At 40.8% G+C, this 12,279-nt stretch overlaps 1 protein-coding gene across 6 annotated transcripts in view; it reads right to left on the minus strand.

Annotated features, from left to right (window-relative positions):
- The window catches only part of GAB1 (GRB2 associated binding protein 1), a 114,725-nt gene that overhangs the window by 89,139 nt on the left and 13,307 nt on the right, over window positions 1-12,279 (minus strand). Inside the window, exon 2 of one of the 6 annotated variants that reach the window (XM_072755176.1) lies at window positions 8,823-8,891. The exons of 4 other annotated variants lie outside the window; for them this stretch is intronic. The gene's annotated coding sequence lies outside the window, so the exon portion shown is untranslated. Of the gene's footprint in view, window positions 1-8,570; window positions 8,892-12,279 lie in introns of those variants that run through there. One more of the 6 variants, XM_072755174.1, reaches the window with a different exon arrangement.

Raw genomic sequence — 12,279 nt, forward strand, 5'->3', positions numbered from 1 at the left:
AGAGAAGACTTATAGAATTCCTCTGGATTGTCTAGCACCTTAACTCTCCCTCCCTATGTTTGGAAAATCATTAACCCTAAGACTACAAAAGCAGAAAATTTCCGGTAATTGCTTTTTCTTAGTTTCCCTGTAACAGAGTGCAGGTATACACTTAGGTACACCGGCTACCCCAAACTCATTCCAGATTTTGAATCTTAAGAAATCTCAAGAAATAAGAACTGGACAAAATCTGAGTCTGGGGCTGGGGCAGCAAATGCAGCTTCCAGCGGCAGTAACGGCAATGGTCATTACCCCGTGTCCCTGGTGTTGGTAGTGTAAGATGCAGGGCCTACGGTCACGGGTCCTTGGACCAACTCAGGGGCACTGTGCTGACTGATGAGCTTCGAAGCTAAGCCCGTGGCTTTCCCAGAGAGACTGTGTGCTAATAACTTTAATAGACCCCTTTTCTGACAAAATTAGCCAAGGTTTCTGTTACTTTCAACTCAGAATCCTGACAGATATAGCAGGTCAGGTAACATTTCATTCCTTTTGGTCGAAGGCCACTGTGAGATTTACAGAGCAAACAAATCTAGTGAGATCCTCCCAGTAAGTCGGGGAGTCACAGCAAACTGCTGAACAAGATGTCCCTGACCACTTCTGAAATTATTTCTTAAAAGGAATTAACAGGATTGAACACATCACATGCTGTTTTAATAGCAGTATCTAAAACATGATTTCTTTATTCCTATCAGACTGAGAGATACAGAACACTATCCCCCCCTTAAAAGCATTCAGTTACTTTCTTGTTTGCTCCAAGGTATCACATTGCCCAAGAAGCCCAATCACACCCTCTAAAAAACTTGAATTTTTACCCTGTTTAATTATTCCCAGGGAAACCATGATGTCATTCCAGTAAGCTGGCTCAGTGAGTAGCATCACCTTGTGTTAGCCTGACAAAGAAACCTTAAAAATATGCATCCTGGGGGGGGGGGGGGGGAAGACCAGGTGGCAAGTGAAAAATGTCATTTTTTGAAACTGGAAATAAGCACTCATACTTCATCTTCAATTAGAATTGATATTTCTCCTATAATAATTTAACATCATTCACCTTGGATAATGCATTTAATTTCCCATCATTATAACTAATTTGTACAGAAGTTCATGTTAAATTTTCCTTTTGGCTTACAATCAATAACTTTTGCCACTGCACTTAAAAAAATATTTTCAGTAAGACCCAAATTGCTGCAGAAATCACATGAAAAACAAAACTCTGGCACATGAAAAAAATTCTTACTAACAGTAAGCAGCAGGATTCTGAGAAAAATCAACTTGCAAGAAAACTTTTTTTAGCATGATGGCAAGGGTTTGGGAAAAAGGGACTTACAGGAAAAAGAGTTTGCATTGCCAGTTATTCATTCACTTATTTTTTTTCTATTTTTGCAATATCCAAGTAGAATTCCTTGTCCTCGACCTAATTTTATTTTCCATTTTATCCTTTAAAGGTCTCACAATCTTCTGATTATAAACTTCAGTAATCAACCATTAAAAAGATGGTAATTCCACGGATATAAGTTTTAAAACTTCAGTTCAAAAATTAAAAGTTAGAATAAAAAATATATTTCTGATATCAATAAAAGCAAATTTAAAACAGCAAAAATAATGCAAAAAAAAATGTATGTCCCATATATAGGATGATTCTGTCCCTCATTATTTCAGACTAGCACACAGGGTGGTGAATCTATCCACACAAATGCAGACTGTCTATCAGACATGATTCACGTGAAGTTAGATCATTTGCACAAGGCCACAGAGTTTTATGCAACATTCATAGAAGAGCCATTTCCTCTTCCATGCTCTAAAGTCATTATTAACCAGAGATACTAAAAACGCAAGCAGGCTGCAACCTGCCTGACCTACAGAAATAAGAACCTCTTTTAGTATACTTCAAACTAAGCATTGACTCACAAGGAAAAACCAGGTTGCCATTCAACTGAGACCTTCCAAGTTAAGGTCCCAGTCTCCTGGTTCAAAGAGAAGCTCTGACGTGGGAACAGGTGAGAGAGTGAGAGGCTGAGGCATGTAGCATGGCAGGGGGGCAGGCATCACGACCAGTCTGGGGCACTAGAACCCCTGCAATCTCAGAGAGGCCCTGTATGGAGGAGAGAGGCCTTCCAGAAAAGACTTCCACACCCATCATTAGATCCCAGTTTCCAAGTGGGCCTAACAGTAAATGCACGTGAGAAGAATACACTCAGCATTGAAGGGGGATGCACAGACCTAGAAGGTTTAGAGTACTCACATAAGATGCACACCTTTCATAAAGGTAAACAGGTAAGGCCAGAGGATGCTTTAGAACACCCAGTAGCCCGTAACTAGGGATAAATTAGGCACCGTGTGTCAGCTTAACCCAGGACTGTGCAGCCGTAAGAAATGTTCATCACCAAGCACATGGCAACGTTCTCTTGTTATACGCTGAGGGAGGAGGGGAACAAAACTCATTGAGTTACCTCCCTCCCTCACTGTTTCCATCCTGAGCACAAACAGATGGAAATGGTTCGCAGTTTAGTATGTTGGTTTCTGCCTGTTGGTTTTCTGTACAAAAGTCATTAATGGACATAGTCAACGTCTACTTTCAGTATCAGACATGTTCAGTATCAGATATGACAGGCAGGATGTCACCTGGAAAAAGGAGTGGTCCTCTGGTCAGGCATTACTACAGTTTCATGTTTATTTCCTGTTACCCACAAAAAAACGGAAACGGCCCCAAAGGAGGCTGACCCCAGGGCACCTGACAGCTGGGGCCCTCTGCTACATCACTCCTCAAGTACTGTTTAACTTGTAATGCCATTTAAAATGTTATCACACATTTACTTAGCTCTGCAGTTTATAACAAACCTACCAAACAGGACAAACCAGTCCGGATTATATAATATGTAAATATGCCAGGGAGCTGGGGAGCACACTTGTGGGAGGATAAGCTGGAGCAATGGTTAAATGAGCTCAATCCTCACTATACTTGAAGGTAGTAGCCTCTTCATTCACACTCCATGGCTAGCCCTTTGTAACTAAAATATGGAAAACACAACCAATGAAGAAGTTATATGTATCTCCAAAAATACCACCTAGTAAGTTACTAAAATTACTTAAATGGGATACAAACAAAAGTCAATACAATTTACATTTCGTTTAGTTTTCAAAATCTGATGTACCTACCGAATAACTCACATTTGGTAACATTCTACGTTCTAAAGAGACTACGAGTGATCAGTATTGTTTGTGCACGCACACGCGCGCGCGCACACACACACACACAATCAGCTTAAATGTGGGCCTGGTGCCAGAACTCAAGTTTCACTAGAGTTGTTAGAGGACTTGAATAAATTGTTTGTTTCATGTAAGTACCTGTTTGAGAAATAGATTTTATATCTACTACCCTCTGAGATGTTAAAAATCCACTAAATAGTGAACTGGTAATATTCTATAAATATTTCTGCAACACAATAAATTGACACAACAGAGAAGCTCCACAAACACAAATTTAACATTTTATGATAAAAAATATAAATACAGAAACGATCAAAGGTATTCATTAACCCTACATTGCTTCATAATTACAATGACCTATAATTTTTTTCTTTTAAGCAGGCTGTTATGAATCACTAAGAAAAAAAACCTATGAAAACTTCAAGATATATTTACGTAGTTAATACTAGATGGTGATTATGTAAATATATAAATCACACATAGTATTCACAAAATTACAAGTAAATCAATGAAATTCAACAAAAGCTAGCTGAAATTTAAGAGCTTCAGTCTAGAAATTTAAAAGCATGTATACTTATATACACAAGATTGGCATATAAAATATAAACACATATGCTCATTATAATACGTGTTAAAAATTTAAGGCTTGATTTAATGTACCAGAGTTCTTTCTTAAGTTCTCATTTAAAAAAAAAATTTTTTTAAATGGCTATAATCAAATTTGTTCTTTCTTGTTTTTGATATACTGTATCTGCCTGATTTTAAAAAGTTAGTCTTAAGAACCACCTTTAAAGAGGCTGTATCTTTCCATTCCAAAGAGTAAATAAGCAAGAGGCAGCATTGCAAACTGGCCTAAACTATGGAAACCACCACCCAGTGGAAAGCACCCATGGTTTCAAAGACTGTAGATTCAAATGCGCCCTCATTACCTTGTCATTCCACCCTTTACTGCAATAAGTGTGAATAGGAAAAAACAATCAAGGTGAATGGTTTCTGAAAAAGCTCCCTGGTAGGAGCACCTGGTGGCTCAGGGGTTGAGCATCTCCCTTCAGCCCAGGGCGTGACCCCGGGGTCCTGGGATTGAGTCCCACATCGGGGCTCCCTGCACGGAGCCTGCGTCTGCGTCTCCCTCTGCCTGTGTCTCTGCCTCTCTCTGGGTCTCTCATGAACAAATAAATAACATCCTAAAAAAAAAAAAAAAGCTCCCTGATGATTTTGATATTCCCTCAACCTGGCCCCCCACAAATGAACTACAGAACTAAGCATAAGTGCTGCCTCGTTTTTGTGCCCTTAAAATCTGCTGCATCACAATATCCAAGGACCCCTGGTTTCAGCTATTATTTCCTTAACTAGTTTTTAAATAGCTATAATCTTAATATAGTTAAAGCTTTAGCAGCTTTAACTATTATTTCCTTAACTAGTACTTAAAGCCCCAAGTTGTGGTTTTAGCCAGAGGTATCGATGCAAAGTCAGAAGAGTTATTTCTGGACACAGTTACAAGCCACAAAACTATAACCATGTAAAAACCATTTCTGTGCTCTATCGAGCTGAGCCAGGCTGGCATCTTTATGATCTAAGCATCCGCTGGGCAGGAATGGACTCTACAGGCACCCTAGTCTATCCTGTCTGTCCTGTTCCAACCATTTGTGTTCACAGGATGAGCCTGCAGAAGAGGTTCTCTAGATCAGCTCACAGAAAGAGCTTTAGGACTAATTTTGCAAAGACCAAAGACAGGCTGAGTAGGAATTCAATCTAATCCGGGAGAGATTATCAAAGGGATTTCTGTGACAAGTCCTAAGGTACATATTCAAAAAAAAAGAAAAGAAAAGACAAAAAGAAAAGAAAAGAAAGCGAGAGAGAGAGAGAGAGAAATAGAGGCGATGGGAAGAGAAGATCTCAAATTTCTGCAGAATTAAAAAAAAAAAAAAAAAAGTTGTTCTGTTGGGAGAATAAGGGAAATAACCTAAATAGCAACTTCTAAAATGTTTCCCCTCCAAGAAGAAAAAGTAAACATTTCACAGGCTCAAATCTCTATGCTAGGCTCCCAAGTTCCCACTGCTTCTTTGGCAAGCATCCAAACAGCCTAGCTTAGCTGGCAAATGTTCAAATACAGTTATTCAAAATATGTTAATGAGGCTAACAGGGTGCTTCCACCATGTAACCCCACCCTCCCCTTCTTTGTGCGAAGTGAACCTGTGCAGGTTAAAACAGGCGTGCCAAACACTTGCTTGCTATGTGAGATTCCCGACTGCTGGCTAAACCACTGCCAATTTAAAATAGGCATTTAGGGAGAACGGCGTGTCCAAATGCACGCTGTCTTGAAAAATGGGTATTGAGAGGTTTATTCCCACTGCCATATACCCCCACAGGTCTGAAAACATAAATATTAATGATTTATATTCTTTAAGTACCACATTCAAAGTACCTCAAGGATTCCAAAGTACTTCACAAGTATTCTTTTTAAAATAATTTCCCAGTGAAATATTTTTCATTCTATAAATGAGGAAACAAAGGTAGTGGTTACACATTGTTTAGATAATGGTAATTGGAATCAAAAGGAGAACCCAGTTATTTTATGAGTTAACACAACTTCTCAACGATATCTTTTTAGCCCAATATCAAGCATTTCTTCTGTGTACAAAGAAATCACAGAGCAACTAGTCAGTTATGTCTGGTTTGTATATATTCTAAAAATCTCAAAATTTCCCCCACAAAATCAGGTTAGCTTAAAATTTTCACTCTTTCCCCTTGCCTTCCAAAAAAGCATTTGACTTGTTTCTTCATCCCCACAGACATTCCACACATAGTCTGAATTTTAAAACTTAGGCTATACTGCTTCTTTCTCAGTAGAACAGAAAGTACCAGTTCCAAAATAATCTCAACACTGCCCAGGCCCTAAAGTAGTCCCCAGTCACAAGATCTTGACAGGAAATCAGGATCTAGTATCTTAGGTTTAAAAATCAAGGGGAGGTTGGAAGGAAGGTATAAACGGGATTACATAGTTAACTAGGGTGACTCATTCTCATATGCTCAAGACTAAACTGAACACTGACTCTAGATCATTGAAAGAATTTTTCCTCAGGGGCAGAAAGGGGCATGGGATTTCCAAATGTACACTAGGATCTTCCATGTGGCTCAGGTGAGCAAATCCCACATAATTAACTTCCTACTACAGTGAAGGAGTAAACATAGGTGAGGTGCACAACCTTCTCAAATGGTGCTGGTATCAAGCCCCTTCAGAGTTTCCCAGGCTGCAGAGACTAGACAGAGAGGCAAGAGACCAAGGTGGCATGACACTTGGGACTGTAGTTAACACCACTGAACTGATACCAAGTTTTATACTATGTGTGTTTTACAATTAAAAAATTAAAATAAAAAAAAAAGAGAGAGATTGGAGTCAATTTACCATATTACCAGGGCTCCTAACAATGAAAATGTTCTTAGTGTCCACCTGTCAGAATGTCAGAAATCATACCAAACTACTGAAGATGGTGCGGGGGGGGGGGGGGGGGGGGAGCACAGATTGGGATGGTAATACGCTGGGTCAGAGCTTGTGCCCATGTCGGGTGGGGGTCAGACTGGGATGGTACTAGGCTGGGCCAGAGTTTGTGCTCATGTGGGGAGGGGGTCAGACTGGGATGGTACTAGGCTGGGTCACAGCTTGTGCCCATGTGGGGTGGGGGGCAGATTAGGATGGTACTAGGCTGGGTCACAGTTTGTGCCCATGTGGGGTGGGGGGCAGATTAGGATGGTACTAGGCTGGGTCACAGTTTGTGCCCATGTGGGGTGGGGGGCAGACTGGGATGGTACCAGGCTGGGTCATGGCTTGTGCCCATGTGGGGTGGGGGGCAGATTAGGATGGTACTAGGCTGGGTCATGGCTTGTGCCCATGTGGGGTGGGGGGCAGACTGGGATGGTACCAGGCTGGGTCACAGCTTGTGCTCATGGGGGGAGGGGGTCAGACTGGGATGGTACTAGGCTGGGTCAGAGCTTGTGCTCATGTGGGGAGGGGGTCAGACTGGGATGGTACTAGGCTGGGTCACAGCTTGTGCCCATGTGGGGAGGGGGTGAGACTGGGATGGTACCAGGCTGGGTCACGGCTTGTGCCCATGTGGGGTGGGGGGCAGATTAGGATGGTACTAGGCTGGGCCAGAGCTTGTGCCCATGTGGGGTGGGGGTCAGACTGGGATGGTACTAGGCTGGGCCAGAGCTTGTGCCCATGTGGGGTGGGGGGCAGATTAGGATGGTACTAGGCTGGGTCACAGTTTGTGCCCATGTCTATGTCTGCCTGCTGAAACCAGCTGGCCTTGCACTTAGGGTACTTCCTAGGTCCAACTGCCTGGGCCTCATTTTTCTCATTAGGAATAGGAAGAGTACTAGAAATTTGGTTTTTTCCCCCCTTTCATTACTTTAAGAAAACCTGGCCTTTATCTTTCTTGAGTCATTTTCTTTTCCCTAAGGTTTTCAATAAAAACCTCAAAGTTACAAGAATATATTCTGCTTTGGAAACATATGGTTTAGAAACTCAAAAGATTCTATTTGAAAACGTACATGAATGTTTTTAAGACTAGGACCTTTTTTGAAAGATTGAAAATATTTCAATATCCATGTTCAATTAAATTTCCCTTAGTAAAAATGTGGGTTTCTTAACATATAGTATTTCTCCAACTCAGCAATAAAAACCAATTTCCTCAAAATTTAATATACACAGAATCTACCAGAAAAGAGAATCAATAATTGATCAAGACTCATTAAAATCAGTAGGGAGATATTAAACATTCAAATATGTCTGAGTATTAAAAAACATAAAGCACCAACTTACTAAAATTTTAAGTCAATTTATACACTTTTTTATTCAAATATAAGTAAATGTAAAACTATTATAAGGCTAACTATGTATATTAACTTAGAGATAAATCATATGTAATTACTAAAGAAATACTTCCCTTTAGTAACTTATACAAATGGCAATATATCTGCTTACCTAAGATTTTATAACTTATTTTCCAAGTTAAACCTAAACCAGAAAATTTTAAGGTAAAAAAAATACTCTCACTGATAATGTATAAGCTATATATATATTTTTAGGCTGCACTTGTAGCAGTACTTCAAGTTATGGTTTTCCCTAAGAGCATTCATCTCTGTTTTCAACAAATATAAATATTCACTGGAAACATCTATCACTACGTTAAACAACATATGGGATTGGAATAAACTGTAGGAAGAAAACCTGAAAAAATAATTAGAAATATTAAGAGACTTATCAGAAAAGAGGTTTACCAAGTATACGGTTTAGAAAGCACAGGGAAGTGAGGAAATAAGGTCACCTGGAATGAGGAAAGCAAGTGGCGGCCTGGCCTGGCTGTGGGTTCTCCTAGGGAGCAGCGCCCAGGAGTCTCGCCTGTCCGGCGGCGCAGAGGCCAGAAGCCGGCTCTGGGTCGCCAGCACACCCTGCACCAGCCCTTCTACTCACTTCAGGAGCCCAGTGATCTACTAAGCAAACCTACCTGGGCTCACAGTGCAAGGAGAGGGTGTGGCGGGCACTTCATATAATAACAGTAATGATACTCGACACTTACGAAGCAGATGTGGAGATTCTCTAAGATCTTGCGAGTAGCTGGGCTGAGTAGAGAGAGGCTGAAGGGTTCCTAGGCCAATCAATGGAGAAGGGAGAGAGCATGAAGGGACGGAAGAAGGAAGGGAGAGATTAGCAAGCCCGTCAACACCACACTGGTGAGAAGCTCTACGGTATGATCTGGATTCCCAGCATGGGAAAACGAACACGGTAACAAAGACAAGGTTGGAGCAAGGTAAACGATGATTTAACAAAAGCTGAGAGCCATCATTTTGTAAGTAACTTTCCAAAATCCTTTTACTTTGGGGGATGTCAAGAGCTTTCCGCATTGTAACTAAATGGATTCATGAAGTTCCCCTAAAGAACTAATATGCCAAAAAACAGAGACAGCTTTCTAGAAATGGAGTTCAGCAGGCAACTGGAAATAAAGTAAGTGGTTTACTTCATTCCTCTGCTAGTTAAATAGTCACTCCCATCGAGTCTACTTCTTGATCAGTTTTTAAAATACAGTCTGTATTGTCCATCTCTCTGCTCTTTCTCTAAAATGGACGTTAAGGGGCGCCTTCGAGGGCACAGCTGGCCAAGCACCTGGCTTCCACTTCGGTCATGATCCGAGGGTCCTGGGATGGAGCCCTGCATTAGGCTTACCGCTCAGCACAGAGCTTCCTGTTGCTCCCCCTGCTTGTGCTCCCTGTCTAATAAATTTATTAAAATCTTTAAAATAAATAAAATGGACTTTAAAATCAGAGTTTAGGTTTAAAGAGTAGAGTACATTAAACACAGACTGAAAAACAAGAGAATTTCTTTAGTCAAGTACAACTGCTTTGGTGCTCACATCTCAACTAGCCAAAATTAGGGTGAACCAGATATAAATAATAAAGACAATGGGAAAGAATGTTTGAAATCTGAACTATTCTAGGAAATCAGGACCAAATCTGAATAACATGCTTTCAGATCCAATAACCAGAATAACCAGAAGTTCTGGCAAAGAGCAAATCCTTCTTCATCTCACCTCTTTAAGTCATCCATAAATGCTTAATTCAAGAATGCACAATCTTTTTAAAAATCAATAGTTACATAATACCTTCCCTGATTTAATAAGGTCTTCTCAGCGGCTCATTTAGGTACTTTCTCACATTCTAACCTTTCTAAAAATTCCCTTTCACTTTTGTCTTCCTCTAAGTGTGTCCTTTTTATGGGACAGTTTAATCTAAATCACTGCTAGAAAACAGAGCACACAGCAACACGGCATACTTCCCTTATCTCACAGTAGAGAAGCTAATGCTACTTTCTAAGTTCCTGTCTTCCCATCCCACTCTTCATACACATGGGCTTCTACTGGATTTTCTTTCCTCTCCCTTTTTCTCTCCATGCCTAACTAAGGATTTCCCCAAGTATAATTTAAGAACCACTTACATCAGAATCATAAAGGATTTGAAGTAAAAAATATTCTGGACTTCTACCTAAATTTACTAAATATCAGAAATGGGTAGGGCTCAAGAATCCGCACTTTAGCAGTCACCCAGGTTGACTATAATGCACAGGGAAGAAGTCTGAGGCTCCCTGCCTCTAACCCTGGATGGATTCTTCCCAAAAGACACAGGGACTGAACCAAACTATAAACAAGCACCATCAGAGCCTCTGAGAAGAGAGCATGGTGGCAATTCCCTCACCACCTTCCTTTTAAAAAACAGAAGGAAGAGGCAAGGGAGAAAGCACGGAGAGCGGAACGTGAGCTGAATATGAGACATCAGCACAAATGTGGACTCGTCAGCCCTGCTCCGTGGCTACTACCAATTACAGTAGCCAGACCTGCAAGAGGGCTGATTACATGTAATTTATAAAGAGTAAACAAGCTGGGCGGCTTGTGAACAATGAATGGTGATATTCAAGCCAAGACATAATAAAAATCATGAAAAACGACTCAACATCCCCCTCCCCACCCAGACAACAACTGGTTGTACTCTGGTTAGGATTAGCTCAGGCAATAATGAGTATTTGGGTAATGATTTAAATGACAGACCCTTTCAGAGAGATTTTGTCTATCAGATAAACCCCAATGGAAGAGTTCTGCAGCACCAACCTCTAGTGTCTATAAGCTCAGCCACCTCAATGACTATTCTCAGCCTTACTGAGGTAAAAAAAATAATAATAATGTTTGCTTCCAGTCATACAACACAATCCCACACCTGAAATACAGCTCATCCTTGAACACAGCGGTTAAGGGTGCCAACCCCCCATGCAATTGAAAATCCTGCATATAACTTCTGACTCCCCCAAAACGTTAACTACTAAAAGCCTCCTGCTGACCAGAAGCCTTACCAATAAAGCCGTTAACACGTGTCTGGTATGTATTATATTCTGTATTCTTACAATAGTATCTTTTTAAAAAAAAATTTTGGTACTCTAGGCTACTTGGTTCCTCTGTGAGTTTTTCTTTCTCTTTGTCACCTTTTTTAGGGGGGAAGGGGCAGAGGGAGAGGGAGAGAGAGAAGAGAATCTCAAGCTGGTTCCATGCCCAACACAGAGCCTGACTCAATTCCCTAACCCTGAGATCATGACCTAAGCCAAAATCTAAAGTCAGATCTTAACAGACTGAGCCCCCTAGGACCCCCCTCACCCCCCCCCCCCCTGCCACCTGGTCTGTTTTTCAAATGGTTGCAAATCTCCAAAACATTTTCCAATATTTTACTGAAAAAAGTCCACATCTAAGTGGATTCATGCTCAAATCTGAGTTGTTCAGGGGTGAACAGTTTAGCTTCTAACGGACACAGGGAAATAAACCAAATAATACACATGTAAAAACTAAGCTTCATGAAGAATTTCTCTACATCAAGCTTTCTCAACTTCAGCACTACTGATATACTGGGCAGAGATAATTCTCTGTTGTAGGGGCCATACTGTGCAATGTAGAATGTTTAGCAGCACCCCTGCCTCCACTGATTAGCAGCCAGGAGTACCCCCAGCTGTGACAACTAAAAATGTTCTCAGACATTCTCAAATGTCCCCTATGGGAGCAAAATTACCTCCCCACTCCCACTAAAAACCACTGTAGCATACAGAACCATCATGAAGAAAAGTTTGTATTAATAAAATAGCTCATACAACATATTTTTGAAATCATAAAAAGACCTCACAAGTCCTGCTTTTAAATATATATATATATAATATACTCCTTTTAAGTATATCACTCTATTTTTCCATAAAATTTTCTATTACCAGGGGCTAAAATACAAAAATCTTCATATTTTCTTAAAGATTTTAAAAAATTTATTCATGACAGAGACAGAGAAAGGCAGAGACACAGGCAGAAGGAGAAGCAGGCTCCCTGCGGGGAATGGATGCAGAACTCGATCCCAGGACCCCAGGGTCATGGCCTGAGCCAAAGGCAGATGCTCAACTGCTGCCAACCCACCCAGGGGCCCTTAATATTGTTTTAATAAGCTATCCAAGGGGGTGCC

Source organism: Vulpes vulpes, chromosome 4, assembly GCF_048418805.1.
Source record: "Vulpes vulpes isolate BD-2025 chromosome 4, VulVul3, whole genome shotgun sequence".
NCBI classification, from domain to species: domain Eukaryota; kingdom Metazoa; phylum Chordata; class Mammalia; order Carnivora; family Canidae; genus Vulpes; species Vulpes vulpes.